The following is a 27,500-nucleotide window of genomic DNA, read 5'->3' as shown; positions in this document are numbered from 1 at the left end:
AAAGAAGCTGGAGATTGGTAAGATACACATACACATCGTTACCGGGGTTTAAGCGATGTCAGGCAGGGCAGCCGATCGAGGCTACGGCCTACCCCAACGCCAAATCAAAGTCCTTCGAAAAGAAGGCATCGTGCTTACCCCATATAAGAAAATGGGAAAAAGCACGTTAAAACGAAGAAAAAAAATATAAACCAGTAAGTAGTTTCCCTTAACAATGAATGGTTTAAAAAAATAATTTCAATCACTCTATTGTTTTTACGAGGATAATACATGCTCCTGGGCTCCAACCACACATTCTAGCCAATTGTAGACTTTCCCTGGGACGCTTTTATTTTCTTTTCCCAAGCACCCTAAGAGACTCATCTGCCACTTGGTGTGCATTTTCCCCACCAAGGTGTCCACAACCCTTTATTGGGCGTTCCTATACCTTGAGGTACAGCATATATGTGCTGCAATGTGCAGCTGTACCGTTTATTACCATTTTTCAGTAAGTAAACTGTTCTAATATTGCCAAAATAACAGTGGGCCTACCTAGCGACAAACTGCCCACGTGTCATAGGCATTGGGACTTGTCCCCCACTGGCTCTCGGCCTAAGAAACAGGAGATCAGCGCCTGCCCTATGAGCCTGCAGAGGCCCACGAGGACTTTAACTTTTAACTAATATACAGTATAACAAAATGGGTCAATCGAGCACTCACCCAGAATTACCTGAACCGGCGACACCGCATTAGCGAATAATCGTGTTTGCACAAACCTTCATAAAACATTCGCTCAAACATATAGAAAACGGCGAAATGCTTAATCCAATTTCATCCTATTTAGTGAATGGAGCGCTTAGGCATTTGGCTCGACGGCGGCATCAGCTATTCGCGGTATGCTTTGGCAGTGAGAACTGGATTTGATTATTTATTTACTATAATACTGTTCCTTTCTAAGGGTTTTATTGATAATTTATTAGGTTACGAAATATTCTGACCGTACAGGAGTGCATATGATGAAGTTTTATCGTTTACTGCTGTGGCATTATAGTTTTCTCTCTCTCTCTCTCTCTCTCTCTCTCTCTCTCTCTCATATTTTTTGTCATTTAATAAATAATTCTCGTTATCAGCACGACTTTTGAAATGTAAAAGAAATGATTTCTTGTCCCGACAAGTAATAAATGAGTGAAATGTTTACTAAAAAGCAGTTATTTCATTTTTTCTGTCAAGAAAGCACTTCAAATAATATTTGCTTACATTATCGCGATATAAAATCCCATTTATTTAAATTTAATACTTCATCCATCGCTGACTTTACGAATATTCTTAAATTGATATTAGGACTACAATAATAATAATAATAATAATAATAATAATAATAATAATAATAATAATAATAATAATAATAATAACAATAATAACAAAGCTAATTTAGCAGCAAGCTCTCTAGCAAATAACAAGCCGTTATTCTCAGAATCCCTTGACTTGGATTACGAAACGTAATTGGATTTCTTATAACTTGACCGTCCAATCTGAGAGTAATTTAAAAACATAAACAAGGCTACATAACAAGACTATAACTAATGGTTAGTAAGTGTACCAGTCCTCCCATTACGTAATTTAGATCTCGTAATTCCATCCACCCCCCACCCCTCATACCTTTGATGAACATCACTGGTCCTAACACCCGGCCCCCTCCCCCTTACCCATCCTACACTCTGCTCTCATCTAATTCGGAGGCTTCCAGAGAGTGATGGGCTGAGGATATTTTCTCATGTCGGAGGAATGTCTCATATACTAGCTGCCTTATTTTTGCCGGGGGGAGGGGGAGCATTTCCCCCGCTATTCCTGACATTCCAGGCCACACAAAGTTCGAAATTGAAGGTCCACAGACGCATACTAAATCCATCTCCGGTAGAAAAGTGCGTATGGAAGTATTCCTGAAATCCTGAAATCCGGACTCGCGGAGTATGATGAAGAATTCCAAAACTCCGAACTCAGTAAGGAGGCGGACGTGAAGCGCCGCCCTCGGTTCGTCTGGGGAGATTTTAGGGCTCTTAATTTAGCAGTGTGTGTGTGTGTGTGTGTGTGTGTGTGTGTGTGTGTGTGTGTGTGTGTGTTTTGCAAGCACAGCTGCTATGCGTGCCCACACATGCAAAGCAAAGTGGTCTTTAAGGTACTGAATTTACATGCAAGAATGCTAAGGTCTGTTATGTATTTTTGTATTGTCTGCCAGTTTACATTATTATATATATATATATATATATATATATCTATATATATATATATATATATATATATATATATATATATATATATATATCTATATATATATATATATATATATATATATATATATATAAATACACAGACGCACATAAAATATATACATATACATATATAATTGTGGGTAGCACGTACGTATACAGGAAAGTAAATGTTTGATAATCTACGCTGTACCAGCACTGATTAATTGATTGCCAATATTTTCAGTTTTCCACCAATTAACGTTGCCAGAAAATTATCAAGAAAAAAAGCGGGCGAAAATTCAACTCGAAACGGCTATTTCGCAAATACGCTTTTGACTTTTCCGGAGAGCAGATGTTGTAAAAGCTTTGAATGTTTCACCTTCTATCGCGTTTTCCGGGCCGAATGTTATCTCCAATTAAACACCGTTTCAGATTGGACGTTAGGCCAGGCCAGCGAATTTGTTTAAATTACAGGTGTTCTCTCTCTCTCTCTCTCCCTCTTTGCATCTCAAATCAAAGGGGACAGCCGTGTCTTTAAGATTTTTACTTTTTCCCATTTCGATACTATTGGCGTTTTCCTATTCTACTAATTATCTTTTGTGAATGTTCTCTCTCTCTCTCTCTCTCTCTCTCTCTCTTAATATTTACAGGCTTACTGTACTACTTTTGAGGATTAAAATTTGCAAGTCAACTGAGTATGTTATAGTTAAAATCTATCGACTCGGTAGGGATTTTTCATTTCCTTGTAGTTCTTCATTGGAGGGGTGGGTAGAGCTCTCGGCTAGCACGCTGTTGGCTCAGCGTTCGACTCTCCGACTGGCCAATGAAGAATTAGAGGCATTTATTTCTGGTGATAGAAATTCATCTCTCGTCATAATGTGGCTCGGATTCCACGATAAGCTGTAGGTCCCGTTGCTAGGTAACCAGTTAGTTCTTAGCCACGTAAAATAAATCTAATTCTTCGGGCCAGCCCTAGGAGAGCTGTTAATCAGCTCAGTGGTCTGGTTAAACTAAGATACACTTAACTTTTTCATTCCCTTGTAAAACAGCCCTATTCCTTTTTCATTCCCTTGTAAAACAGCCCTATTCCAAGACTTCCGTTCTCTATCCCTGAAGTGCTGAAAGATGGCACCTGGAGTCCTGTGGCATAAATTCCACACATCTTCGTAAAACGAACATGTTAACTTATATACCACATTGGTCATGTCTTCCTTCTCTCCGTGAGGAGATGAGAAACTCTGCAGTACACAAGATTACATCATCAGGTTATTGTGGCAGGAGATCTGGAGTGTCACCCTATTGTAAAGTCACAAGAATAGTGCCTGAGGATGTTATTCTTTTTGATGCCTTTGTTCCGCCTTCAACGCCCGGTGTCGTGTGGAATTTGACGGGGTATGGTGACTGTTCCGGGGTGTATATCCTTTCAGCTGTTGGTGATGCGTTAGTTTTACTGATTTGATATCTATCATACACACACACACACACACACACATATATATATATATATATATATATATATATATATATATATATATATATATATATATATATATATATATATATATATATATACATACATACATATATATACACACACGCAAACGCAAACAAACAATGTAGTACATGATAGTGTTATACACACACACGCACACTCTCTCCCTCACTTCCTCTCTCTCTCTCTCTCTCTCTCTCTCTCTCTCTCTCTTTCCAACCCTCCCTGGCTCTTTCCTTCTTTCTTCTCCATAACACCCCCTCTCTCTCTCTCTCTCTCTCTCTCTCTCTCCAACCATCCCTGTCTCTCCCTCTGTCTTCTCCCTAACACCCCTTCTACTCTCTCACTTCCTCCCCCTCCACTCTCTCTCTCTCTCTCTCTCTCTCACACTTCCTTTCGCTCTTTCTTTCTCTCACTCTCTCCCACTCTATCTCTCTTTCTCTCTCCAACCCTCCCTGTCTCTTTCCCTCTTTCTTCTCCCTAACACCCCCTCTAATATCTCTCTCTCTCTCTCTCTCTCTCTCTCTCTCTCTCTGTCACCCCCTTCCCAACCCGCAACCCCTTTGGTGCCACTGATGTCTTACTCCTACAGTATTCTTTTCCAGATGGTAAGTCTGGTAAAACTAAGGTATACTTAACTTAGGTATTATAAATTCGTAAAGTTACTAAGTCTACGGGCATAACCAGCCCCGTTTCACTGGCAGAACCAGCCCCGTTTCAGGAAAGCCCTTCCACCCAAAACCCCTTTGGTGCCCTTTGGTGCTAGTGATGTCTTACCACCCCCCCCCCCACCCCCAGTGTTCTTTTCGAGATAGTAAGTCATATGTATACCAAGTTTGGTTGAAACTGCTCAATGCGCTTCAGAGTGCATGTGGAACACATATATATACCTCCATTTATATATATGAGTATATATATATATATATATATATATATATATATATATATATATATATATATATATATAAACATATATATATACAGTATATATATATACATACAAATATATGTGTGTGTGTACATTTTTATGTACTAAAAAACCCAAAAATCATATGCAGATTGAAATGATATTTTATGCAGCGTCATAAAAATTACCACATATTCCTCCTCTCTATGTATGCGAGAAAGAGAGAGCGAGAGTGAGAGTCCTCCCTGAGACCTTCCTTCCCGACAAAGCATCTTTCAATCCCCGTTGGAGTCCGGTTGACTGACTTCAATCCTGGTTGGTGCAGAATTCCCATGAGTAGGTTTCGGCTGCTCGCATTTCTCCCGAATTTATTCCTCATCTCCTTCTTACCTTTCCTTCTCCTTTCCTTCGTTCTCTCTCCTCCTGTCATGTTTGTTGTTTTCATTCTTCAGTTTATCTAAAGCTTTGTCTTCACTTTTTGTTTATTCTTCCCGTTCTTCTTACCCTTCCTTCTTCTCCTCTTCCGCTCTGTCTCCTTCTCTCATGTTCGTTGTTTCCCTTATTCAGGTTTTATTAAATCTTTATCTTCACTTACTGTTCGTATATCTTTCTTCGTGGAATAATTTTTCATATATCTTATCTCCTCGTCCTTTCCACTCATGTCCATATCGTTATCTTATTATCTTCATTAACGTTATAGTTCTCTTTCCTATGTCATTCCTTCTAGATTGAATCTTCCTCCTCTTAAGAATCTGCAGATTTACCCGAACAGGTCCTTCCAACCTCCGGAAGTAACTTTGCTTTCTACCTTCGGGTAATGTCGTGCAAGCAAGTTTTCATGTCTCGCACTGCCTCTTACAGCCAAACTTTGCACCGAGGGTCTAATTTTTTTTTTTTTTATTGGTGCAAAATTGGATTCAAGCATGAAAGTGCTCGTCTAATATACTTCAGCGAACACGTGACTTTAATTCCGCACCTGTATGAGAAATAAAGTTAGGTGCGAAATTAGTTTGCAAGATGCTAAACGGAGCTATTAAAGTCCAATATTTTTTTTTCTATATTGATGCAAAATTTAAGTCGAGCATTTGAACTGCTTTAATGAACGTGAGACATTATTCTTACAACAGTATATGAAAACATATTCGCTGATTGCTACAAAATTTGTTGTTTATCTTTTCAACATCAAAAAAACCAACTGGCTACTCGGTGAGGAATTTATTTGCAAGACATAAAGCGTTGATACAAAACTCAAACGTGTATCTGACTTAGCTCTCTACTGAGTAGCCTTTTGTATTGGCGAAATGGCTTTCGCGCGTGCTGGTGTTCTCGTGACGTCATTTCCATGAAAATCCGTAACATTCGCACCAACATATAAATAATAGAAGACTGGCTAACTGTCGCAAATCTAGTGCTAGTAAATGTGCCCGTGTTACACCGCCTGTGTTGTTCGTCGACCCTCCGATTTCTCTCTTTCATTCCGGACACAGGAACACACGACCGCACATGTACAGACTTGTATAGACAGATAGATATAGGGAAACGCACGTTGATGTTATACTACAAAGATAATGAAATACTCATTTACAAGCCAAGAAAGATATCTCGGTTATGGCACCTCTCGTCTATGTTCTGCCAACTACCCTCTGCACCACTTCGCCCCATCAAAAATAACTTAATACTGAAGACAGATAGTAGTATTCCCAATAAAAAAAATAAAAAAAAATAAAGAACATAAATATCACTACCAAATAGTTTGCTCCCAAAAAACACAAAATGATTTACAACTAGACAGCAACACACCTCTCGCACTAACAAAGTACATGTCTCATTAAAAAAAAAAACAATTCCTGCTACGATTTGATCCATTTTAAAATATTTATAACAGCAACTGGTTAGAGGCTTCACAAAAATCTAAATAACGCAACTATTTAGCCACCGACCAAATGCACAACAATACCAGATATTATGTAGCACTAGCAAATAAAATACATACGTGGTTTGAAGGCCATTCAAACTGTTTTCTGCCTGACCTCAGAAGTGTCACAAAAATTATATATATTTTTTAGTTAGTTTCTCGTATTTCGATGAACTGAATCATTGATATTTAAGCACTGCTTTTCCACAAACGAAAAAATCTGCCCCCCTGTGCCCTAAGTCGTACTGACGTGTTTTAATTACTTATCTCTTTTGAGAACGCGGCAGAAAACTATATAAAAAGACCCTCGTATTTATTAGTCCTTGAACAAATAACCGATACGCAGCCTAAGTAAATACTAACTGTATGTTATCAGCACCCTAAAGAAAAATCCAGTAATTAGTCAAGTTTTAGGAAGGGAAAAATACCGGATAATAAAATATTAAGCCTACCGAAAAGATACCACCAGTAACTCAATTCAGCCTCCAGAAATAATAAAAAAAAAACCACAGAAAATTACTTCCCACAACGATACAGTAATAGCCGCCTTCCCTAAAAATACACGTAACTAATTAACCACGAATGAAAGAGCAGATGTAACTATTTTGGCTCCTCTTGCAATAAAAAAATAAAAGTAACCACTCGGTGATACAATATATATATATATATATATATATATGTATATATATATATATAGATATATATATATATATATATATATATATATATGTATATATGTGTATGTGTGTATATATATATATATATATATATATATATATATATATATATATATATATATATATATATATATATATATATATATAAATATATATGTATGTGTATGTGTGTATGTATATATATATATATATATATATATATATATATATATATATATATATATATATATATATATATATATATATATAAATTCTGCAAGCAGCCAACATAACGAAGAAACATCGATACCCGTCAAGGTAAAGATGCGGAGATAGCGACGTGAAAAAGAAAACAAGAATAACAGAGAGGAAGCATCACTGAAGAAAAACAAAGAAGCAAATCATCAAAGAGTTAAGCAGAGAAGAGAGTTTGTGAGGCAGAAAAACAGACAGTCTGAGAAGCAGACAGACTTTCTGTTTTTCCTGCCACAAAAAATAAAAAAAATAGAAAACTCTGCAGCCATTCCTAAACGCTGCTGGTTTCTGCTTACGATTATACAGATGATAATAAGCGACCAAAACAAACTGCTCTTTCAAATACAGTTACGGCATATGGAATGAAATGGAATTAGTAAACAAAAAATGAAAGAACAAAAGAGTACACCAACGTACCAGGAACTGGAACTTGGAAACAGGAGGCCAAAGAGCAAGAGAAACAAACCTTAAGAAAGGAAGTCAAAGAACATGAGTAATGGAACAAGGAAACAGGAAGCCCAAGAACAAGAGAAAAACACCATAAGAAAGGAAGTCAAAGAACATGAGTAATGGAACTAGAAAACAGGAAGTCAAAGAGCAAGAGAAACAACCTTAAGGAGGAGGTCAAAGAACATGAGTAATGGAACTAGGAAACAGGAAGTCAAAGAACAAGAGAAACAAACCATAAGAAAGGAAGTCAAAGAACAAGTAATGGAACAAGGAAACAGGAAGCCCAAGAACAAGAGAAAAACACCATAAGAAAGGAAGTCAAAGAACATGAGTAATGGAACTAGAAAACAGGAAGTCAAAGAGCAAGAGAAACAACCTTAAGAAAGGAAGTCAAAGAACATGAGTAATGGAACTAGGAAACAGGAAGTCAAAGAACAAGAGAAACAAACCATAAGAAAGGAAGTCAAAGAACATGAGTAATGGAACTAGGAAACAGGAAGTCAAAGAACAAGAGAAACAAACCATAAGAAAGGAAGTCAAAGAACATGAGTAATGGAACTAGGAAACAGGAGGCCAAAGAGCAAAAGAAACAAACCTTAAGAAAGGAAGTCAAAGAACATGAGTAATGGAACTAGGAAACAGGAAGTCAAAGAACAAGAGAAACAAACCATAAGAAAGGAAGTCAAAGAACATGAGTAATGGAACTAGGAAACAGGAAGTCAAAGAACAAGAGAAACAAACCATAAGAAAGGAAGTCAAAGAACATGAGTAATGGAACTAGCAAACATGAGGCCAAAGAGCAAAAAGAAACAAACCTTAAGAAAGGAAGTCAAAGAACATGAGTAATGGAATAGGAAACAGGAAGTCAAAGAACAAGAGAAACAAACCATAAGAAAGGAAGTCAAAGAACATGAGTAATGGAACTGAAACAGGAAGTCAAAGAACAAGAGAAACAAACCATAAGAAGGAGTCAAAGAACATGAGTAATGGAACTTTAGGAAACAGGAGGCCAAAGAGCAAAAGAAACAAACCATAAGAAAGGAAGTCAAAGAACATGAGTTTTGGCCCTAGGAAACAGAAAGCCCAAGAACAAGAGAAACAAACCATAAGTTGAAGTCAAAGAACATGAGTAATGGCCATTTTTCAAGAACAAAGAAACAAACCATAAGATCGGAAGTCAAAGAACATGAGTAATGGCCTTTGAAAAGTTTAAAGCCCAAGAACAAGAGAAACAAACCATAAGAAAGGAAGTCAAAGAACATGAGTAATGGAACTAGGAAACAGGAGGCCAAAGAGCAAAAGAAACAAACCTTAAGAAAGGAAGTCAAAGAACATGAGTAATGGAACTAGGAAACAGAAAGCCCAAGAACAAGAGAAACAAACCATAAGAAAGGAAGTCAAAGAACATGAATAATTTAACTAGGAAACAGGAAGTCACAGAACAAGACAAATAAAACGAGGAGAAGGTCAAAGAACAAAAGAAATATAATTAGGAAAAAGGACGTCAAAGAACAAGATAAATAGAACTTGGAAAAAGGAAATCGAAAGAACAAATGGAACGAGGAGAAAGGAAGTAAGAGGACAGAGAAATGGAGGGAGGAAAAAAGATGTAAGAGAACAAGAATAAAGAGAAAGGAAGTCAAAGAACAAGAGGAATGGAGTTAGGAAAAGAGTCAAAGAACAAGAGAAATGGAATTACAAAAAGAAAGTCAAAGAACAAGAGAAATGGAGTTACAAAAAGAAAGTCAAAGAACAAGAGAAATGGAGTTACAAAAAGAAAGTCAAAGAACAAGAGAAATGGAGTTACAAAAAGAAAGTCAAAGAACAAGAGAAATGGAGTTACAAAAAGAGCGTCAAATAACAAGAGAACTGGAGCCAAGAAAAAGGTGGTCAGAGAAGAAGAGATATTGAGTTAAGGAAAAGGGAATTCAAAAAACAAAACTGAGAATGTGAGTAAGTGACGGGGCATTTGATGAAGAAAAGAAAAATTTCACATTTAACTACAAATCTTCTTCTTTATCTCCTTCCACCTCAACGTTTTTTTCGCTTCTGTTCTTACATTTTACAATACATATGAAGACAAAGGTGATCTTTATGTTTATGTTGCATTTTATATCCAAGTTTCAAATTTTTGCGGCCATTTACTATGGCCTCAATTTTATATTTGTTGATCAAAATCTATTCATTTTTCTTTTAATTTTTTCACGTATCGTTATTTAATTCCAAGCTTGCTTTGCATTTACTGCCCTGGTTCATTCGTTTTAAATGAGTGATTAAGTGTTTGCAGATTTCTAATTATAACAATAAATTCGAGCCACATATTCGATGAACAACTTGTAATTTTAGTTATTTTCGAATTATAAGCTATCCTTTATAGTGTGGACGCATGTCTGCAAATTATTTGATATCCCTAAAAGTAAATAAAGTTTTGTGTTGAGTTCTAAACTCACGCCGATAAAAGTTATAATAAGCCAGAATAGAGGAAAATAAAGTCCCACTGGGCGCACATAAAAGAAAAGCGAATAAAAGTGGGAAAAAAATGTAAAATAATGATTTCATGGACGTGTTGGGTGAACAGGAATTCTTTATAAATATTTCAGCCTTGCTCGGTCCACTTTAAAGATTAAACAACAGAAGATGAAATAAAAATGGATCAACCTTTTTATGGATTTGGGTCTATCCGGAAATTGGTAATCTCTCTCTCTCTCTCTCTTTCCCTTTACTGTATACATTTCGTATAGTTTATTCAACAAACTCCAGAGTCTCTTTCTCTCTCTCTCTTATTCCAGTTTACATTCCTACGTGTTAATTATCAACGAACTCCAGTCTCTCTCTCTTTCTCTCTCTCTCTCTAAATATCCATCAGTCTAATACCAGAGTACATTTCTACTTGTTAATTATCAACAAACTTTAGTTTTTTTTCTCTCTCTCTCTCTATACATTCCCGCGTGTTAATTATCAACAAACTTGTCTCTCTCTCTCTCTCTCTTTCTCTCTCTCTCTCTATACATTCCCGCGCGTCAATTGTCAACAAACTTCAGTCTCTCTCTCTCTCTCTCTCTCTCTCTCTCTCTCTCTCTCTCTACATTCCCGCGTATTAATTATCAACAAACTTCAGTCTCTCTCTCTCTATTTATTTAATCCCAGAGTACATTTCTTCGTGTTAACTATCAACGAGCTTCAGTCTCTCTTTCTCTCTCTCCCTCTCTTACTTGCGTTCACAAACGAACGAACGCGCACATTCGCTGCATTTACGCTTTTCTGTAATTCAGCAGTCAAAATGAGAAGCCTCCCCCCCACCCTTCCTCACCGCCAACTCACGCAATGAAAAGATTCCGCTGAAAAGCTAAAGAAATCTGAAAAGGATACGTAGATAAATTCCATATGGAGAGCGACAAAATTCTAAAGCTGGCTCTTCCTGAAAGCTACGCTGAGTAGACTCTGCTCTAACGGTCATTCATGCGCGTTATATATATATATATATATATATATATATATATATATATATATATATATATATATATATATATATATATATATATATATATATATATATATATATATATATATATATATATATATATTTATAATATATATATTATATATATTTATTATATATATTTATTTATATATATTTATATATATATATATAGCCATATATATAAATACATATATATTTACATATATATACATGCATATATATATATATTATATTTTATATATATTTAACTTATTTGCATTTTTCTTTATGTGTTGCAGCTTTATTCGTGAACCTTCCGATTTTCGTCACGTAATCTGGGGTAAGGAGTTAACCTCATGTCCTTCTCCACCCTGACTACGACCCACTACAGTCGAGTGATTACCAGATTTAATTTCATTCAAGAACGTCACATGGTGACCCTGTTTTTTAAATCGGACCCAGGATATAATCAAGCAATGATTGAACTCGGGGTATGATTAGACTAAGGACTCTCTCTCTCTCTCTCTCTCTCTCTCTCTCTCTCTCTCTCTCTCTCTATATATATATATATATATATATATATATATATATATATATATATATATATATAAATATATATATTTTATATATATATAAACATAATATATGTACATAAATATATATATACATATATGACTTTTTTATCACATCACCGTGATTCATATTCAATCAGTAAGCTACAAACGTCCTTTAATATCAATTCGCTCTACTCTCGGAAATAATATATTTTCATATATGTTACCGAAGGGGAATTTTTAGTTGATAATAAGTTCGTCGTCTCGTGGGCTGAACCAGCGAAGACAAGAACTCAGGACTACAGTGGACGCATTTTAACCCAGCGTGGTTAAAATGCGTCCACTGTAGTCCTGAGTTCTTGTCTTCGCTGGTTCGGAGCCCACGAGACGACGAACTTATTATCAACTAAAAATTCCTCTTCGGTATATATATATGAAAATATATTATTTCCGAGGTAGAGCGAATTGATATTAAAGGACGTTTGTAGCTTACTGATTGAATATACATATATATATATATATATATATATATATATATATATATATATATATATATATATATATATATATATATATATATATATATATATATATGTATATATATATATATATATATAAATAAATATATATGTATATATATATATAGACACACATATGTGCATATTTAAATATATATATACATATATATATGTATATATTTTATATATATATATATATATATATATATATATATATACTGTATATATATTATATATACACATACATGATATATATATAATAATGAAACCAAAGAGAAATTTAAACAACATCACCTATTTGCTTTCCCCTGGGCGGTTAGGAATCACGTTACTCTAAATCATGCGCGCGCGTATGCGCGCATGTCTGAGGGGACGTTTCTGAATTATGCTGCACACAGAGACACCTGAGGTCTCCGCCAAATAACATACCTTGGAGGAGGCGAGCGAGCAAGCAAGATATTAAGGTCGCCAAGCGTGAAATGGAAAGTGAGAGTGCAACCGTCCTCTCTCTCTCTCTCTCTCTCTCTCTCTCTCTCTCTCTCTCTCTCTCTCTCTCTCTCTCTCTTCTCTCTTATTATACGCCTCTGACTATCGGCTTTACCATTTTCACTCTCACTTTCAGTAGTCTTCATCCATCAATAACACTGGGCTCGGTTCCTCACTCTCTCCTTTGTACATTTTAAGTTGTCAGAGGTCGGGCTCTCTCTCTCTCTCTCTCTCTCTCTGTATACACCTGTTTATCTATTTCTCTTTCTCTTATCCAGATGCGCAGCGGGCGTGCAAACCTTGTTTATCCCAGTTGCTGCTGATACTTTTTATTATAAGTTTTAGTTAATACTGAAGAAATATTTTTTCTTTGGAATTATCAATGTTAAGGAATTTTTATATTTTATTTTTTACGATTTTTTTCTTTTAATGTATCTCACATTTTACATCAAAGATATAAAACGGAAACGAAAAGTCAAATTATATAACAGTCGGTTAAAAGCATATCGAAATAAAAAACCAAATTATAACAGTCGGTTAAAGGCATATGGAAACAAAAAAGTAAACCATAACAGTCGGTTAAAAGCATATGGAAACAAAAAAGCGAATCATAACAGTCGGTTGAAAGTAAACCTCCAGTAGGCCTTCATCGAAATACCCCCAATTTACCTGCGTGAACATACAATAGCATCCTGCCAACTTCGCGGCGCCAGTCGACAGACGCAGATAACTGGAATATGTTTATTGTGGGCGATTTCCCATTCTCCTGCCGCGATCAAGACGGTCAACACCGAACTGCAACTGAGCTAAAGGGTAGCAGAAAGGTCACTCGATCAATAGGGACGAAAAGGGGGGGGGTTAGAAGGAGGAGGATGGACGCTTTTCAAACGTTTTCGTTCATTGCCTTTGTTCTTGGCTTTGTTTTATGTGTTCTTAAGCTCGTGCGAACATTCTGTGGTTGCTTGGAGCTCAGTTCATTCTCAAAGGCACAGGTTCAAATCCTGGCCGGAGCTTATGCGCTTATATATAATTCTATATGCGTGTGTGAGTTATTTCCAAGGTAAAGTGAATTCGATGTAAAGATGGCTTAATATTTGACAGCATAAAAAATTCGTGTGCATTAGTGAGAAAACTAATGTATATAAATGTATATGTATATACATATAAATACACACACATATATATATGCACATATATATATATATATATATATATATATATATATATATATATATATATATATATATATATATATATATATATATATATATATATACATATATTTTAGAAATAATCAACACACAATTACGTGCCTTTCAATTGAAAGACCTGGGTTCGATCTGATGTGAGTCAGAAACACACACACACACACACACACACACACACACACATATATATATATATATATATAGATATATATATATATATATATATATATATATATATATATATATATATATATATATATATATATATATATAAATAAACATACATACAATATTTCATTTTCAATTTTTCCACACATATTGTATGGGCATTCCAGTCTCTGAAAACTTGCTTTGCCGGTAATGATAACAGTTTTTCCTGCTCGAATGGGATATAAAGGTAATTATTTTATTAAATACAAAAGACACAAAATCCGTGAGCTTTAGGTAATCATGGTTTCATTCAAAGGTACGAAGTACGTGAGTTTAAGTTCATCACGTTCGTGGATGTTTTCTGCTTTTGAATAATGAATTTCTAAATATATCATACTGTAATGTCAATCATTTACTGTAGCGCAGATAACAATGATGAAAATAATGTTAATAATAATAACGATAATAATGATAATAATGGATAAAACAAAAAGGCACAAGACCAAAAACTTGAAAACAATAATATATAAAAAACCAACAACAGTAGTAAAAAAAATTCCATCGGAATCTTGTGTATTTTGAATTAAGAGCAAAATTCAAAACCCGAGAAAAACATACATACGAAATCCAAACAAGAACATTTCCAGGACGACAAAAGAAAATCGTCTGGAAGGTGTCACCGGATGAATGGTTTTCACCAAGTTTCACTGAAATCCGTTCGTCCATTCTCGAGATATTTTGTTAAGATGGAGAAACTCATACTTAATAGTCTTGGTTGATGACATAATTTCTTCGATTGCGTATTTATTATTAAGCTAGAAAAATTCCAATCTTTAGCTTTTAGTTTTCTGTAAAAGAAAATTATTGTGCCGGCTTTGTCTGCCCGTCCGCACCTTTTTGTCCTCACATTTTCTGTCCGCCCTCAGATCTCAAAAACTACTAAGGCTAGAGGGCTGCAAATTGGTACGTTGATCATCTACCCTCCAATCATCAAACATACCAAATTGCAGCCCTCTAGCCTCCGTAGTTTTTATTTTATTTAAGGTTAAAGTTAGCCACAATCGTGTCTCTGGCAACGATATAGGACAGGCCACCATCAGACGGTGTTTAAAGTTTCACGGGCCGCGGCTCATACAGCATTATACCGAGACCACCGAAAGATAGATCTATTTTCGGTGGCCTTGATTATACGCTTTAGCGGCTGTACAGAAAACTCGACTGCGCCGAAGAAACTTCGGCCCATATTTTACTTGTTTTTCTTTTCATTTCCTGTTAAGGAAAATGAAAATAAAATAATGAAAATTAGGAAAATGAACAAGAGAGAGAACGAGAGAAAGAAGACAGATCCATCACGCTCCCTCCCGCATACAGTTCGCTTCCTCTGTCTCGGCTACAACTGGCATGAACACTTTGCAGTTGATATTCTCTCTCTCTCTCTCTCTCTCTCTCTCTCTCTCTCTCTCTCTCTCTCTCTCTCTCTCTCAGCTTGACATCCACTCAACCTCTGAGAAAGAGAACGGGTGAATCGTTGAAGATGCACCAACTGAGCCAGAAGAACACAGAAAGAAATGAGATTTTTTCCTCCTCGAAGTAACCCGAGTAGAAGGCTTTAGACGTATATATATATTATACTGTATATATATATACATATGCAATATATATACAATATTACATATATACATATATGTACACATACATATGTATATTTATACATGTATATATATTTATATGTATATATATTTATATATATATATATTTATATATATATATATATATATATATATATATATATATATATATATATATATATATATATATATATATATACTACCTTTCCAAGAATCTGTAGTTATCTATACTGACTGATTGCAAAAGTAAGCAATTGCATTACAAACAACCTCATTTACTTCGGAGCAAACCTCCGCCAAGCAATGTTAAATCAAACACTAATTAAGAGTCACAGCTGAACCACTGATCTTCCATCCTCCTCTCCTGCTCCTATCCACCAATTACCCGTGAGGTTTGCCTCTAATCACATGTTCCTTCAATACATATCGATATCTACACTGTGAAACGGATCTTTGATTTTTCAATGGCAATTGAAATACAGACCTAAACTATTTAGATTCAAAATATTCAACCAGCATGTAGCTAACTACGATGTTTATGCCGCTGAACACGCCTAACGATGTAATGAAAAAGGTGGTTTCTCTGTCGAGAATGCCAGCTTCCATCAAGATTCGTCAACCCGTTTTTGAGATATACTGCTAGGTAAAAATAGACAATCACAGGGGTGGAATCATAACATTCTTCCAAATTACTTAGCAGAGGTAACAAGAAACAAGTAAAAATTGCGCCGAAGTTTCTTCGGCGCAGTTGAGTTTTCTATACAGCGTACAATGCTGTATGGAACTCTCAGCCGCGGCCCATGAAACTTTTAGCCATGGCCCGGAGGCGGCCTGTCTTGTTGGCACCTATAGAGGTGCCAGACGCACGATCATGGCTAACTTGAACTTTAGTAAAATAAAAACTACCGAGGCTAGAGGGCTGCAATTTGGGTATGTTTGATGATTGGAGGGTAGATGATCAAAATACCAATTTGCAGCCCTCTAGCCTCGGTAGTTGTTAAGATCTGAGGGCGGACAGAAAAAGCGCGGACGGACAGACAAATAGCCATCTCAATAGTTTTCTTTTAAATAAAACTAAAATGAGAATTTATATGGCTAAAATACCGATGGCAAAGGAATTTCAAACAGACAAAAAGCACAAGAGAGCAGGAGATAAAGACAAACATAGGAAGAGGAGAAGAGATTCTTACACTAACAATAAAATAAAATGAAACGGAGAGAGACAGACAAGAGAGACAAAGAGAGAGAGGGAGTAGTTTTAGTACACAGTAAAATGCAATAAGACCAAACCAAGAGAGTGTGAGAGAGAAGGGAGAAGGGAGGGAAAGAGAGCATACGATAACAATATAACGAAATAAACCCCACGAGAGAGAGAGAGAGAGAGAGAGAGAGAGAGAGAGAGAGAGAGAGAGAGAGAGAGAGAGAGAGAGAGAGAGAGAAATACATTTGCAAAGCTTCTAAAGGACGGCGAGAAAGACAGTGAAGGGGAAGTGGTGAACAGAAGGATGAAAAAAGGGGTCAGATGAAAGTCCAAACAACTGAGATAAAGGGAATGATAAAGATGCGAGAAACAGAATAAAAGCGATAGGAGAGCCACATAGAGGCAGTGATAAAGGGGTGACAAAGGAGAAACAAATGAGTGTGGGAAGGTTCAGGAAAAACAATATCAGACAACATTAAGCAACAGTAGAAGCATAAACGGAAAATGGAGTGAGAGAGAGAGAGAGAGAGAGAGAGAGAGAGATCATTGACGAAGGGAACTACCCTACACGAGTAAGTCCACAATAAAACTTTACTAACCCAGGTAAAGAAAAGAGAGAGAGAGAGAGAGAGAGAGAGAGAGAGAGAGAGAGAGAGAGAGAGAGAGAGAGAGAGAGAGGATATTAAATCTAAAAGACTTCCCAACAAAAGACGTGTCATCTGAAAAAGTACATTATGGTCTCTCTTACCTGAATAATGATAAGGGCGAATTTGATAATAAAAGCAATTAAAGGGTAAGCCTTACGATCCTCCCACTCCTAGATGGCGCATGTATCCAGGATTAAGGAAAGTCATTTGCTAATTGAAAACGATCATCCACGGATGACATATATCCGAGCGGAGATGAGTTTGAGGCGACGCTGACCCGATGAGATCCTACGTAACTTTACAATACCCTCACTACTACTATTATTATTAATACTAATATTATTACTATTACTAGTAAACTACTGCTCCTACTACTACAACTACAATTATTACTCAAAATATGATAATATTCGCATGAAACAAGACTAATAAAATCATTACAGTGCAAAGTAAATTTCCACAGAGCATTAACACAAATTAATGAACAGACAAAGACAAACAGAAACACACAACACACACACACACACACACACACACATATATATATATATATATATATATATATATATATATATATATATATATATATATATATATATATATATATATATATATATATATAATTTTTCAACGTCAAGCCTTGTCCCTCATGTGGAGGTGGCCTCCGAAGGTAATACTCTTCACCTTTTCATCAAGTCTTTTGGGATGCGGTTAGCAGACCCACAACCTTTTCCAACATTACTCCAACCCTCACAGTCATCTAAGCGCAAGACATCTAATTCACTGTGGAGGTCAACAGGGACAGACAATGGATGGTCTTACGAAAAAATACCAAGGAATTTTCCTTCTGTCTAAGGCATTCGACAGAGCTACACCCTTACAAATTCCGCACTGATGAGGAGGTTACAAAGATAGTTATTACATGACCACAGTCTTCAAAATGACTTACAGGATTACGGTAATCCTCGGTAATCCTCTAAGTCGATCGGAACCACGGATACAAGCCGGAAAATGAGCGCAGAGTTAAGCCCTCTGTCTTAGCAGATTAAACTAAACGATATACATAAATCTTACAGATATTAGGAATCTTTTTCTTAAGTGATAATAAGTTGCAATATCATCCCAGAATCACTTTACTGAGTGAATATTGAAGAAGACTCCCACTAAAATGTGCTTTTATTGATAAAACTTAAAACTTATGAATTGAATTAAATTGAAAATAGAATTTAGGCTAAAGGCCAAGCACTAGGTCCTATGAGGTCAATCAGCGCTGAAACGGAAATAGACATTAAGAAGGTTTGAAAGGTGTAACAGGAGGAAAACCTCGCAGTTGCACTATGAATTAATAGTTAGGAGTGGGTGGAAAGTAAGATGGAAGAATGAGAATATGAAAGGCGGTACAGTAAAAGGAACGAAAGAGGTTGCAGCTAGCAGCCGACGGCACGCTGCAAAGAACCTTAAGTAATACCTACATTGCACTGCATGAGGTGCACTGACGGCAGTAGCCCCCTACGAGGTTAAGGCTTATGAAGTCTACTTGAAAAAATACGTTTTTTGAAAATTCCGTTCCCAAAATGAAAGGAAAACTAATAACATCCTTGTAACGCCTGATGGACGCAACTTGTTTCTAAAATGACAAAAAGTGCTTCAGTTTGGCAATCTGATTAGCCGTTACACAACCTGGCGATTACGCTGATTAGCTAATAAGCATCGCTAATGATTCTTCAATTAGCATACACGCAACGCTAATGAGTCCTTGATCCTTTGATATGTACCATACTAATTCTCGGATTAGCTGAAATGTAACGGCGGGAGTCTTTCGGACGATGTTAAAAGGTGGGAGGTTATGAGACGCGAAAGGTATTTAAAGGAAGAAATATCGAATCCGAACCCATACAAAGACTGAACTTTGTTCAAATGAAGAAGAAGAAGAAGAAGAAGAAGAAGAAGAAGAAGAAGAAGAAGAAGAAGAAGAAGAGGATGAGGAGGAGGAGGAGGAGGAGGAGGAGGAGAAGGAGGAGGAGGAGGGAGGAGGAGGAGAGGAGGAGGAGGACACTAAACCTCCAACGGACAAACCCAAACAAAATCTGGGACGAAGTTTAAAAGAAGGAAAAGAAATCATTTTGAAGCCACACAATGGTCGAAAAAGCATAAGAGTGAGAAGGACAGACAGGGGATTGGCCTGCTAAAAGAGCTATCCCCATAAACCTGCAAAGACAGGGATTAATTGGCCATCCCCATGGCACTTTCTACACAAAGACAGGGATTGGATCCCCATGCTAAACCTGCCATCCCCATGCAAAAACAGGGATTGGACAAACTTGGATGCAAATTAGCTATCCCATCTGAGACAGGGAGATGCAAAGAGAGAGCCATCCCCAGAGAGAGATTGGCTATACCCAGCAAAGACAGGGAGAGAGAGACAAAATTCAGAGAGAGAGAGAGAGAGAGAGAGAGAGAATTCCCCTGGTAAAAGACAAGCTCCTATAGCTTATCTGGTGAGTTCGAATACATAATGAACAAATTAATGTCCTCCTGCGACAAGGCAAGTTTTCCACAGTCACCTGAAGTGAAATGGGCTTTTTCATTATTCCATTACAAAAGCTCTGAATCTGGCATCCGATGCTCATAAGCAGACAAAAGGTCATTATTCTGCTTTGAAGCGTCAAACACCAAGCCTTCATACATTCAACTTATCTCGCGTTCCTGACTTACGTATATGCTTATCTGTTAATTTATCACATTAGTTACTCTCATCTGAATCTTGGTTCAATTTCCTCACTCCTCTCATACGTGTATTGTATTCCGGGAAACTTTCTCGGCAATTAGTGATGTTCTAGGGAAGTCTAATGCCAATGTTACACATTTCTGAACAATAATCATTTGGGGAAAGACGAAACAAGTGTTGTCAATAAGGAAGTTAAATTGGTTTCTTACATTTTATTGCCGTAATGAACAGCTTTGCGACTTCCGCATTTGGTTCTTATTATATTTTTATATTTTTATAAAACATAAAAAATATAATTTATATTTTTATAAAAATTATAAAAATATAATTTATATTTTTATAGTACAGAAATATGAATCACCTACGATGTCATGTAAATAGGAGTAGGAATATAAGATTTAAGCCAAAGGCCACGCGCTGGGACCTATGAGGTCATTCAGCGCTGAAAGGAAAATTGAAAGTGAAGGTTTGAAAGCTTGTAACAGGAGGAAAACCTCACAGTTGCACCACGAATAAACTGTTAGGAGAGGGTGGAAAGTTAGATGGAAGAGAATATGAACGGAGTTACAGTAAAAGGAATGAAAGAAGTTGCAGCTAGGGGCCGAAGGGATGCTGCAAGGAACCTGAAGTAATGCCTACAGTGCACCGCGTGAGGTGCACTGATGGCACTACCACCCCGTAAATAAAACTGTTATTTAAACTGGAATTATTTCATCGTGACAACAAAAATGGTTTGACCAACTTCTGACCTGATTTGACTCTAATTTTCATAAGTATTTCTTTCTGCATGCACAGTGCTTCAACCTGTAGCATCGCAGACAACTGCAGCCTTTGACCTTTTATGACTCCAAACCAGTATTAAAATAATTTGACCTAATATGACTCACAGTCTCTGCACTCCACAATGTCGTGACCTCATCCTTTAAGCCTTGTTCTATTAAGATACAGTTATGAAACCTTTGATCTGATATGGACTATGTTTAAACTTAGATTTAATTTGAACCATGACCTGTTATGAATTCTCTGTCTAAGCTTTGACCTATTATGATCACTGTTTCGACTGACCTTCTAAAATGGTAACTTATTATGACCTCACTCTCTAAACTTTGACCTATATGGTCTCTCTTAATCTTGACTATTATGACCCACCTCTAAACTCTGACCTAGATGCAGTCTCTAAAAGGCTCTACGCCTGATAATACTAATGCACAAAAGTAAGCATGAACCTCTCAGTTTCCAATGTGACCCTCGACCACCTGTTCATAATACGTAGCGCCGGTAATGCGAGCACTTAACTCTCATAAGGGTCTCACGTTATAAATACAATTGTAATTATTAGCACTGCACTCAAGTCTTACTGCTTGCTCTTGTGTTGCTCTTTTGATTGGAAAATGAATAAAAAAAAGTTGTTCAATTTATAATCATTTAATGAATATATAAAGAGACTGAATAAAAATAAAATATAAACATACCCCAAAAATAATGCAAACGAAAATAAACAAGTAAAAATGCGTCGAAGTTCCTTCAGCGCAATTGAGTTTTCTGTAAAGCGTATAATGCTACATGAAACTTTCAGCCGCGGCCCATGAAACTCTTAACCGCGGCCTATGAAACTTTCTGCCCCGACCCGGTGGTGGCATGTGTTGTTGGTACCTATAGCGGTGCCAGACGTACGAATATGACTAAGTTTAGCCTCAAATAAAATCAAAACTACTGAGGCTAGCGGGCTGCAATTTGATATGTTTGATGATTGGAGGGTGGATGATCAACATACCAATTTGCAGCCCTCTAGCCACAGTAGTTTTTCAGATCTGAGGGCGGACATAAAAAGTGCGGACGGACAGACAAAGCCAACTCAATAGTTTTCTTTTACTGAAAACTAAAAAGTCTGCAGCAACTGAAGGGGAAATTTGAACTACGGAAATAAAAAAAAATATAATCCACGTCTTAAGTAGTACACACACACACACATATATGCATATATACTGTATATATATAAATATATATATATATGTATATATACATGTATATATATACATATATATATGCACGTGTGTATGCGCGAGTATATGTTTACCGTCTGCTGGGATTTGATTTTACATAGCGAGCCGCCATTAAATTTTGAGAAAATTACTGAAATTTAAGGAAAGACGGGGATGTAAGCAAGAGGGAACATTTGAAAAAATATGCATTAGAGGAAGAGGGAAGGAAATCCAAGAAGCGAATGCGGGAGAACTCAGAGAGAGAGAGAGAGAGAGAGAGAGAGAGAGAGAGAGAGAGAGATGGATGGCCAAAGCATTGAGAGAAGGACAGAGGGGAGTAGGGCATATTTTTACGATTCAAGCACCAAGAGAGAGAGAGAGAGAGAGAGAGAGAGAGAGAGAGAGAGAGAGAGAGAGAGAGCTAACTATTCAACGACCAAAGCATTGAGAGAAAAAAAGAGACGAGAAGGGTGTTTTCTTGATGATCCAAGCATCATGTGTGTGAGAGAGAGAGAGAGAGAGAGAGAGAGAGAGAGAGAGAGAGAGAGAGCGTGTGTGTGCCAATGACGAAAAGCAGACGAGTGCATAATTGAAGTTGGACAAAAAGGTCTTCCTCACCACCAGAAGGGTGGCCGCGCAAAGGTCTTTCAACCCTCTAATGGCTTCGGATTTTCCTTCATTATTGATGACCTCAGGGTGCAGGGGGAAGCTGCCACGCTCCTCACTTAGAAAGAGAATATTTTAACATTCTCTCTCTCTCTCTCTCTCTCTCTCTCTCTCTCTCTCTCTCTCTCGTGTAAGATAGAGTACAAAGGAAACGGGACACTTATATAACTTTCTTGCTCTGATGTTTGCGAACTTTACTTGCACAGGAAGTATGTGTATAAATATAAATATAAATTATAAGCATATATGTATATATAAATAAATATATATGTAAATATATTAATACATATACACACACACATACACACATATATATATATATATATATATATATATATATATATATATATATATATATATTACAATTAATATGTATCTGGTAAAAAGTGATCAGTAGATTTTATAGAAATATATATAAAAATGCATATATATGTATATATACATATTACTCTAACAGGCAGTAACGTGTATGTATGTATGTATGTATATATATGTATATATATAAATATATATATATGTATGTATATATATGTATATATATATATTTATGTATATACATGCTTGTATATATGCATATGCATTACTTTCACAGGAAGTGATGTGTATATATATATATATATATATATATATATATATATATATATATATATATGTATATATATAATATATATATATAGTATACAGTATATATATTTATGACTCGATGTGTGATTTGTATTAGCACCCAGGAGGTTCTTGGTTCAACTTTTAGCAAGAACAGGCGGACAGACACATTCCATTAAGAACCCTTTGTGCTTCTGTTGACGTATGCCGAGAGTTAAGTACCTAGTTATTAGATGACTGTGATGGCTGCAAGCCGACTTAAAAGAGCCTGAGGCTCGCAGCCTCATCCCTTGCAGCCCCAGCCCATCTCCAGGGCAAGGGATATTGAATAAAATAAGTGAATATATATATATATATATATATATATATATATATATATATATATATATATATATATATATATATATATATATATATATGGTAAAGTAGTGCGCATGTAATTGTTGCATATGTGAATTTATGGTCATTCACTGACCTCACAAATCTTCAATTTAGGCCCAACTAAAAATCTCACATTAAAACCACCTCATTTCTCAAACATCTACAAACAGGTCAGGTCAGAATCACTTCCATTCAGAAAAGCTTAAACTTACCAACACTTCATTAGAGTAACAACTGCATTAAAAAAAAAAAAAAATCGAAGTAGAAACTCTTCAATCCTCTATTTCGGTCCGGTGGCAATTCCGAATTGGGGCCATGTCGTAGCCGAGACGGATTTAATCCATCTTGTCAATTATCCCATCCGCCCAATTAGTGCTGTGGTGATTAGGGTTGCAATTAGGCCAAGCAAGTCAAATTAATCATAGCTCTCTGCTGGGTGGCCTACGGCAATGTGTTGTTTGAGTGATCGCCATTGCCTGGATGATATTATTATTATTATTATGGATACCTGCGAACGAGATTAAGAGTCTTATATAATCGACAATGCATTAAAATGAGGCCTGGTAAGGAACAGTGAGGGGTATTATAATGATCAGGATTATTATTATTATTATTACTATTATTATTATTATTATTATTATTATTATTATTATTATTATGTTTTATGCAATAGCTAAAAAATTTTCTCGATAACTTCTCTCTCTGTATGTATATATATATATATATATATATATATATATATATATATATATATATATATATATATATATATATATATATATATATTTATATATATATATATATATATATATATATATATATATATTTATATATACCTGTATATAATTTCCCCATCATTCATTCTCTCTCTCTCTCTCTCTCTCTCTCTCTCTCTGTCTATCTATCTATCTATCTATCTATCTATCTATCTATCTATCTATATATATATATATATATATATATATATATATATATATATATATATATATATATATATATATATATAATATAATTTCCCTACATCATTCACCTCTCTCTCTCTCTCTCTCTCTCTCTCTCTCTCTCTCTCTCTCTCTCTCTCTCCATTGTAGCTTATGAATCAGTTGTTGGAAGGGGAAGGCATTGTTCCTCTCTATTTTTAGCCCTGGGTCCAAAAGGTTTCTATGAATAACGCCACCAAGTGCTTAACCCGGTTTGATGCGTCCTGAGGCGCTTGTGGTTTCTAAGCATCTGAGTTTAGAGATCTCGTGGCTTCTAATTTTCTGTTTGGAGCTCTTGTGGTTTCTAAGCTTGAAGCTCTTGTGGCGTCTAAGTTTGAGCTCTCGTGGTTTCTACGCTTGAAGCTCTTGCGGCTTCTAAGCTTGGAGCTCTTGTGGTTTCTACGTGTGGAGGTCTTACGGTTTCTGTGCTTGGATTTCTCGTGGTTTCTACATTTGGAGGTCTTACGGTTTCTACGCTTGGAGCTCTTTTGGTTTCTACAGTTGAAGCTTTCGTGGCGTCTACGTTTGGAGGTCTTTTGGTTTTTACGTTTGGAGCTCTTGTGGTCTCTGCGTTTGGAGCTCTTTTGGTTTCTACGTTTGGAGCTCTTGTGGTTTTTACGTTTGGAGCTCTTTATTTTGGAGCTACTGTATTGTGGTTTCTACGTTTGGAGCTCTTTATTTTGGAGCTACTGTATCCTGGTTTCCACGTGTGGAGCTCTTTATTTTGGAGCTACTGTATCGTGGTATCTACGTTTGAAGCTCTTTATTTTGGAGCCACTCTTTACTTTGGAGCCACTGTTTTGTGGTTTCTACGTTAGGAGCTCTTTACTTTGGAGCTACTGTACTGTGGTTTCTACGTTTGGAGCTCTTTGTTCTGGAGCTACTGTATTTTGGTTACATTTGAAGCTCTTTGTTGTTTCTACGTTGGGAGCTCTCGCGGTTTCTAGGACTCCCTGGGATTCTGTGATTTCAAAGTTCGTCATTTCCCGCCACTCGTGAGGTTGAAGTCTCTTTGTTTAGGGATTTTGCGGTTTCTCAGTTTAGAAGTTTGAAGCTCTTGTTGTTTCTATGCATATGTCTTTGGGGATTTTGCAGTTTCTCATTCCGAAAATTCAGGGATCTCGTCGATTCTTTGGTTATTTGTTTGGAACTCAGTTGGTTTCTGAGCTTGGTGTTATAGTGGCTGCTGCGTCTTCAGATATTCACTGAATTACTTGTCGTTTGAGATTTTGTTTATCTAAATTTGGGCAAAAACAGGATTCTCAATCTTATAAACCTTCCCTTTAATTTAAGAGGTATCGACCGGTTCTTTCGTTTTCAAACGCAAAGTCCTCATGTTTTTTGTTTTAAGTTTTTTACTATTGTGCCGGTTTTATCTGTCCGTCCACACTTTTTTCTGTCCGCCCTCACATCTCAAGAACCACTGAGGCTCGAGGGCCGCAAATTGGTATGCTGATCATCCACCCTTCAATCATCAAACATAACAAATTGCAGCCCTCTAGCCTCAGTAATTTCTATTTTATTCAAGGTTAAAGTTAGCCATAATCGTGCTTCTGGCAACGATATAGGATGAGCCACAACCGACCTGTGGTTAAAGTTTCATGGGCCGCGGCTCATACGGCATTTTACTGAGACCACCGAAAGATAGATCTATTTTTGGTAGCCTTGATTATAATATGTACAGAAAACTCGACTGCGTTGAAGAAACTTCGGCGCATTTTTTACTTGTTTTATTTTTTGAACAGGTTTCAAGGAACCAAAGTTTTTTCTTCTCGTATCTTTCGTAATCGATCAAAATGCCTTGAAAACAGTGAAAACAGCTGTGATTTAAAGAGATGAAATGAGGAAAATATCAGATTCCTAAAATATGCTAGAAAAAATAGATATCTAAAATTACTTCAAATAAAACACATTTAACGAGTGAAAGATTAGAAATTAAGTCAACAAAACAGGTATCATATGTGAAATTCAGGGGTTTCTGATGAGACCTATGGAAATACACACAGACTGAAAGAATTTACAAGAAAATAATAATTAAATACACCGCCACAATGAACTTTTCAAATCTCTACAGCCGAATAATTAAAGCAGCCTTTATAAGGGAGTCGCAGACGTCTCTAATTAGCCTCTTTTTAAGCAAACAATTTTAATAATTACGTGACGTCACAGTGAAAAAACAACAATCAAAGGCAGCGTCGATATTTGCCGACTTTTATAAACGTACGGAATTAGCATCCCCGATTGAATTCGCTGCTTTATAATGAAGGGAAAATATTCATTAGGATGAAAAGGTACAAATGATTCACCTTTTTCAGGCAGTTTCTCTTTTCGGGAGTAGTTGCTAGCACATTCCACACACACACACACACGCATATAGAGTATATATATTTGTATATAATATATAC

General features: G+C 36.2%; 1 protein-coding gene and 1 long non-coding RNA gene across 4 annotated transcripts in view; one reads left to right on the top strand and one right to left on the bottom strand.

Annotated features, from left to right (window-relative positions):
• The window catches only part of LOC136838528 (uncharacterized), a 595,187-nt gene that overhangs the window by 303,598 nt on the left and 264,089 nt on the right, over window positions 1–27,500 (bottom strand). The window lies entirely within an intron of this gene.
• The window catches only part of LOC136838527 (protein cab-1), a 353,168-nt gene that overhangs the window by 276,047 nt on the left and 49,621 nt on the right, over window positions 1–27,500 (top strand). The window lies entirely within an intron of this gene.

This window comes from Macrobrachium rosenbergii, chromosome 5 (genome assembly GCF_040412425.1).
Source record: "Macrobrachium rosenbergii isolate ZJJX-2024 chromosome 5, ASM4041242v1, whole genome shotgun sequence".
NCBI lineage: Eukaryota > Metazoa > Arthropoda > Malacostraca > Decapoda > Palaemonidae > Macrobrachium > Macrobrachium rosenbergii.
The sequence above is the reverse complement of the archived record's forward strand: the minus strand, read 5'-3'. Positions and strand labels throughout refer to the sequence as shown.